The 6,096-nt window shown below is 43.4% G+C and overlaps 1 pseudogene; it reads left to right on the forward strand.

Moving 5' to 3' along the window:
• The first annotated feature begins 603 nt into the window (after positions 1–603).
• On the forward strand, positions 604–4,863 carry LOC129521176 (nucleoside diphosphate kinase, mitochondrial-like; annotated as a pseudogene).
• The last annotated feature ends 1,233 nt before the right edge of the window (positions 4,864–6,096 follow it).

The following is a 6,096-nucleotide window of genomic DNA, read 5'->3' on the forward strand; positions in this document are numbered from 1 at the left end:
TTGAGGGCAGCCCAGGTGGCTCAGCAGTCTGGTGCCGCCTTCAGCCCAGGGTGCGATCCTGGAGATCTGGGATTGGGTCCCATGTCGGGCTCCCTGCACGGAGCCTGCTTCTCCCTCTGCCTGTGTCTCTGCCTCTCTCTCTGTGTGTCTCTCATGAATAAATAAGTAAAATCTTAAAAAAAAAAAAAAAGACACATCAGTTGAGCCCACCCAGACTTCTAACATATAGACTATGAGATAATAAATAGATATTGTCTGAAGCAGCTGTTGGGGGTAATTCAGTACATACCCAGAGAAAGTAAATATGCCATAGCTAGCAAGTATTTGGTGCTTTCTTTCCAGCACTGTTCTAAGTCTTCCATTTTTTTTTTTAATTAACAATATTGCAATGTGACTGGGGCTGTTGTCCCAAGGCAATAAAGATAAATTCGGAATGGAAATTATGTGACATATGAAAACAAGAGCCAAGAAGCAGACACAATAAATAAAATGCCTTATTCAAGAGAAGCAGAGCGAGTTGAACAGAGTGGGAATTTAAATAAGTATAATAAATACCTTCATAAAAATAAGTGAGGATATTGGGAATACAGAGCAGGAACAATTATGAGGAAGAACCATTTAGCAATTTTGAATATAGAAAAATACATCATTGTCAAAACCATGGTAATGGTAGAACAGACCATGCCAGTGGTCCAAGAGAGGTCTTGGTACCACTTGGCAGCCCCCTGTAAGAGTGAGTGAATTGTTAGATGTCTGGAAGTAACTTGTCAGAAGCTTTGGAAAGGCTTTTATTTTTTAAAAAGCCAGAAAGAAATACCTTTAGAGACATATAATCCAAATTTTCTTGTAAGATAATCTCTTAAGAATAGAAATTCTTAAAATAAGAATTAAGAAGTATTATATCTATTTTATTCTCCCTCCCCCGAAATATTCCACTGCATTAGGCTAGGAGGCATGTGGGAAAAACTTCCAGTGAAACATTTATTACAGCCATGTTCACACACATGGCTGATTTGTACCTTGATTACTATGTGAATTGGAGATAGCCACACCTCAGGAAAGACATCATGGAGCCAGTAAAGTCAGAGAGGCAAATAAAGTAATCAGTTGGGTTGAAGTCCTGACCCAAGAGCATGACCTTGCGGTTTTAGGCCATTCATTTTCTGGTGTCAGGCCCGAGGCCAATTTCAGGCCCCTGGGTCTTTCTCTTCTCCACACATTTCCTGCCCTAGGATGAATCCTGGAGACCAGTGGGCAAGAATCCCATCTCCCTCCAGCTGTCCTAACTCCCCCTTGTCTGTTTTTTCTCTAGCTACAGGACAGCCCAACCAGGCTCCAAGGCAGAGAACACTCAGTGACCTTTCCAGGACCACAGTGACCTGGTAGCCAGTGAATGGAGAGCTGACATATAACCAAAGTCGAGGCCAGGAGCCTGTTATGGAGCAAGCCAGTTCAGGTGAAGGAGGTCAAGGTACAAAGTCCAAATGCAGGAAATCATTGAATTAAGAAGGCCAAAATTAAAGTGACTAGTGAATTGAGTAGGAGGTGGTCTGGAGGCTTTCCACAGACAGAGTGCACATATCTGTGGAGTCTTGTCTATGGACTGGTAAGGCATTTAGAGTATGAATGAGCAACTTATCATTTTGCCCCTGAACCACAGCCTAGTGGTTTCAAGCATACTATTTTCTTTTCTTTCTTTTTCTTTTTTCTTTTTTTTTTTATGATAGTCACACAGAGAGAGAGAGAGAGAGAGAGAGGCAGAGACACAGGCAGAGGGAGAAGCAGGCTCCATGCACTGGAAGCCCGACGTGGGACTCGATGCCAGGTCTCCAGGATTGTGCCCTGGGCCAAAGGCAGGCGCTAAACCGCTGCGCCACCCAGGGATCCCCTCAAGCATACTATTTTGAATAAGCTTTTCTGATATTGATTCTCAACTTGTGTAGAAATGAAGAGTATCTTCCATTCTTCGATTTTCCATCACAAGGCTCCATTAATTTCATTTGGAAGCCTAAGACCACTTGCCACCCCCTTTGGACAGCACGCTGTGCCTGTTCCTACCTGGGTGTGTGGAACTCTCTCTTACTCTGGCTCTCACTAGGCTACCTAACCTTGTTGCATTTGACTTAGATGTGCTAAAGACCAGAAATGTGACAGGAACATCCAGGGACAGGAGAAAATATTATCACATTCTACAAATCACAAAGGCTGTGAATAAAACATATTGTCACATCCTGAATCAGACATTCTTGGAATCTTAAAGTGTTTATTAAGATTAAATAAATTCTAATTTTTGCATGAAGTAGTTATGCAGAAACTACTGGAAGAAATTTTATCAGAGTCAGTGGTTATGGCTCAATATAAAAAGAAATTTATGAACGGTCTGAGAAAATCCATGTATGAAATCTGCATAATAGATTATGAAGTGAAATTCAGGATTAGTCTTAGTACTACGTAAGGTTAATGCTCTCAAAGACAACCATATGTGAACTTTTGACTTTTTTTGAGGGGGGACATCTTAGCACCCATTTTCCCTTCCTCAAAGCACTTTGGAGGAATTATTTCTCCCAGCTATAAGCAGTCTTGTTGGTATTACGTTCAGGATTTCTTCCTTCCCCTAGCAAAAGAGCATCTAATGCCAGCTGGTCTAATAGGAATCTCTCTCCTGGGACTTGGAATTACAACCAAACTGAATTAAGAGGACAACAACAACTTTTGGAGCTTTTCCTTCTATCATGGAGTCCAGAGTATCCTGCTGCCTAGATATCCAGAGACTATTCGAAGTCTTGTCTTCATTCTTTGTCTGGTCTCATCTATTCTCTAACTTCCCTTCCACTCTGTGAGACACCCACTCCAAAAATCATGTTGGTACTTGTTAATTACAGCACCAGATTCTCAATTGCTAGGTCCCCAGCAAAGTACCATAGAGTAACCACTGTTAAAGCATGACTAAATGAATCATTAAGTTTGGGATTGAACAAACCTAAGGAATAATGTATGCTCTTCCACTGACTTATTTTGTGATTCTGAAAAACTAGCTTATGAAGTGAGAACAAAGCCCCCATTTCAGGTTATTGTTGAAATTAGGTGAGCATTTCCATGAAAGTTCCTGGTATACATAGAAAGAAAGCCTATGAATTTCCATATCAAAGTGGTCTGTTAATAATGAAAAATTGGACATTACTGATTTGGCCAGTGATGACAAGATAGAGTGTTGGGCAATCACTTAAAAGCAAAGATGTTGTAAAGAAAGTTATACCTAATAGTCAAATTACATTTTCCTCCTTTACCATGCTAAACAGAGGTCAGAACTAGCTGTGCATGTATCTATTAATTCTGGCAATCGTTCTTGTTTGTTGGCAGTAGGTGACATAAAGTTTCCCATATGAATATTTTTAAAATAACTTGTTCTGAAGTTAAACACTTACCACTTCATTCTTGGCAGGTTTAAAACTGCATCTCTGTTTACAAAGAAATGAAAATGCTGCTTTACACAAAAGTTAGTTTCAGTCTGAAATAAAGAATAGACAGCACCAGTTTCTGAAGGAAGAAATTTTATCCTGGGAAGTAACAGTAGACAGAACGGGCCTTTCCGAGAAACAACTAGAACCATGACTGAGGGGTACTGCTCTCTTGCACCTCCATTGCTTTGTGTTGGTCAGTACATTCAGGGGCTTCCAAATCCTACGTCAATTCTCGGTAGAAACTATGAAAGCAAGAAATCAAGTCGAGTTACTCTCCTGTAACTAAGGAATTTTTAAATCTTGCATTGGTGTAATAGCAAATTTTTAAAAACAGAAGAACAGTAAAGAAAAAACCATCCTATAATAGGCCCCACTCCCTGCTAAGTCATTTGGAGCCGTGGGTCTATGGAACCAAGTGATCATGGCCCCAACTCCACTCCCACCGCATCAGGGGGGAGAAGGGAGCACAGTGCCAACCACTAGCCTTCCTTACCTGTGAACAACCTGGATCGAGTGAGCACATTCTGTTATGGAAATTTCTGGAAACTGAATAGTCTGTAGTAGGAACTAGCCAGAGAAGAAAGAGGAGCTCATCCTCGGGGCTCAGTCGCCCATGCTCTCCCCGCGCTCCGCCCTGGGCCCCCCGCCCCCCTCGGGCCGAGCCTGCTGGCGCGCCCCAACTCGGGAGGGTCCTCCTGGACTCGAGGGCGGACCCTGGTTGCAGTGAAGCCAGATGGGGTGCAGTGGCGGCTTGTGGGGATGTGATCCGGCGCTTGAGAGGAGGGGCTTCAAGCTGGTGGGGATGAAGATGCTGCAGGCGCCAGAGAGAGCCTTGCTGAGCACTACGGTGACCTGCAGAGGAAGCCCTTCTCGGCAGCCCTCATGGGCTACAGTGACCTCCGGCCCCAGGGTGGCCATGGTCTGGGAAGGCCCCCCCTGTGCTATGTCCCCCCGAGGACCATGATAGGACACACGGACCCAGCGGAGTCCAGCCCCGCACCAGCAGCGTCCACATCAGCAGGAGCATCATTCCCGCCAGCGGCTCTGGGGAGGTGCCCAGAGGCAGCTCCTGCTACGGTTTCAGAGCCGTGGCCTGGGGGGCTGGGCAGACGGAAACCACCGGAGCAGCATCTACACAGCCTGCGCACTCAGGATGCCCTCGGCCACCCCAGCAGCCACCCAGGATCATCTACCTCTGTCGTCCAGAACCCCAGCCCACACCCACGGTCTGCCCTGCTGTCCCAGACCCCGTCTACCTTCCGGCCCACCCTACCCCAGAGGGGTTGAGCAGCCAACTTTATGTGCCTTTTACTATCCCGAGCCAGTAAGAAATTGGACCAAATCCTTTCTATACCAAAGTGCCAGACAATCTTTGGGGTGTCTCCAAAAGTATGTAGTGTAAGCGCCCTTCCCCAAAGGGGGGGTGGGACATTAGCATTCACTGTGTTGTGGAGGGGGTGGGTCGTTCATTACAGTGTCTGCCATCTCTGAGATTAGGGATGAGGACTTCATGCAAAGTCCTAGGAGTTTGAGAGTATAAATAAAGCTCACCTGCTCACACACTGGTAAAAAAAAAAAAAAAAGAAGAAAGAAGAAAGAAAGAAAGAAAGAAGAAAGAAAGAAAGAAAGAAGAAAGAAAAAAGAGAAAGAAGAAAGAAAGAGAAAGAAAGAGAAAAGAAAGAAAGAAAAGAAAAGAAAGAAAAGCAAAGCAAAGCAAAGAAAGAAAGCAAAGAAAAGAAAAGAAAAGAAAAGAAAAGAAAAGAAAAGAAAGAAAAGAAAAGAAAAGAAAAATGCACAACCACAACTTTAGGGCAACATTTTTCAACTGTGTCAAATGAGATGGTTCTTCAGCCAAATCACCTTGAGATTGTGAAAATAAGTGTCTATCTAGATTCACTGTTGATTCAAGGAATCAGAAGCTCCGTGGTGAAAACTTAGGAGACTCTTTAGCTAAACTGATGTCAAAGAAACCCTGACCTGGAGGCCTCAGAAATCTAATTTGTGCCGTTTCCAAGTTTACCTTCTAGTCAAAGACAAAACTAGAAGACACAATGCATTTAATAAACAATTATTGCTTCAGTTTTATGAGAGCCAAATCAAGAGAGAATTCTGCACAAATGGACCGTGAGAGACTTGTATTAATGATCGTTTTTGCCCCAGTACCACATCTCCCTAACCTAGCAGTCATTCAGTGGCCACTGGAATCTGGCACAGGTCATTTTTTTTCTCCCATAAATATTATTGGTCAGCACAGCCATTTTTGAAATTTCTGTTATTAACTAGCCTTAAAACTGGCAAATATGACATAAAAATCAATATCTCTAGTCCTTCGTGAGAAACCTAATTGACAACACTTGGTGGTCAGTGAGTAGCAGCCACCCCCACCTTAGGCATTTGGAGTTTGTTTCATCACATATCCAACATTCTCTTTTCCCCCAACCAACCAAAGGATCAGCTGACATTTACTATTGAGCGTATGCTGGTATTTTTGTTGCTGTTCAATTAAAAAGAAAGTTAAGGTACTCTCCCTGAAGGTAGTCACTCATTTCCTCCCCAGCCCCAATACCTTGAAGCATTTGAGTTTGAAAACCATCCAACAATGATGATGGAAACCCTAATCCTAGCAGTCCTGACC

The sequence above is a fragment of the Nyctereutes procyonoides genome, unplaced genomic scaffold (assembly GCF_905146905.1).
Source record: "Nyctereutes procyonoides isolate TBG_1078 unplaced genomic scaffold, NYPRO_anot_genome, whole genome shotgun sequence".
NCBI lineage: Eukaryota > Metazoa > Chordata > Mammalia > Carnivora > Canidae > Nyctereutes > Nyctereutes procyonoides.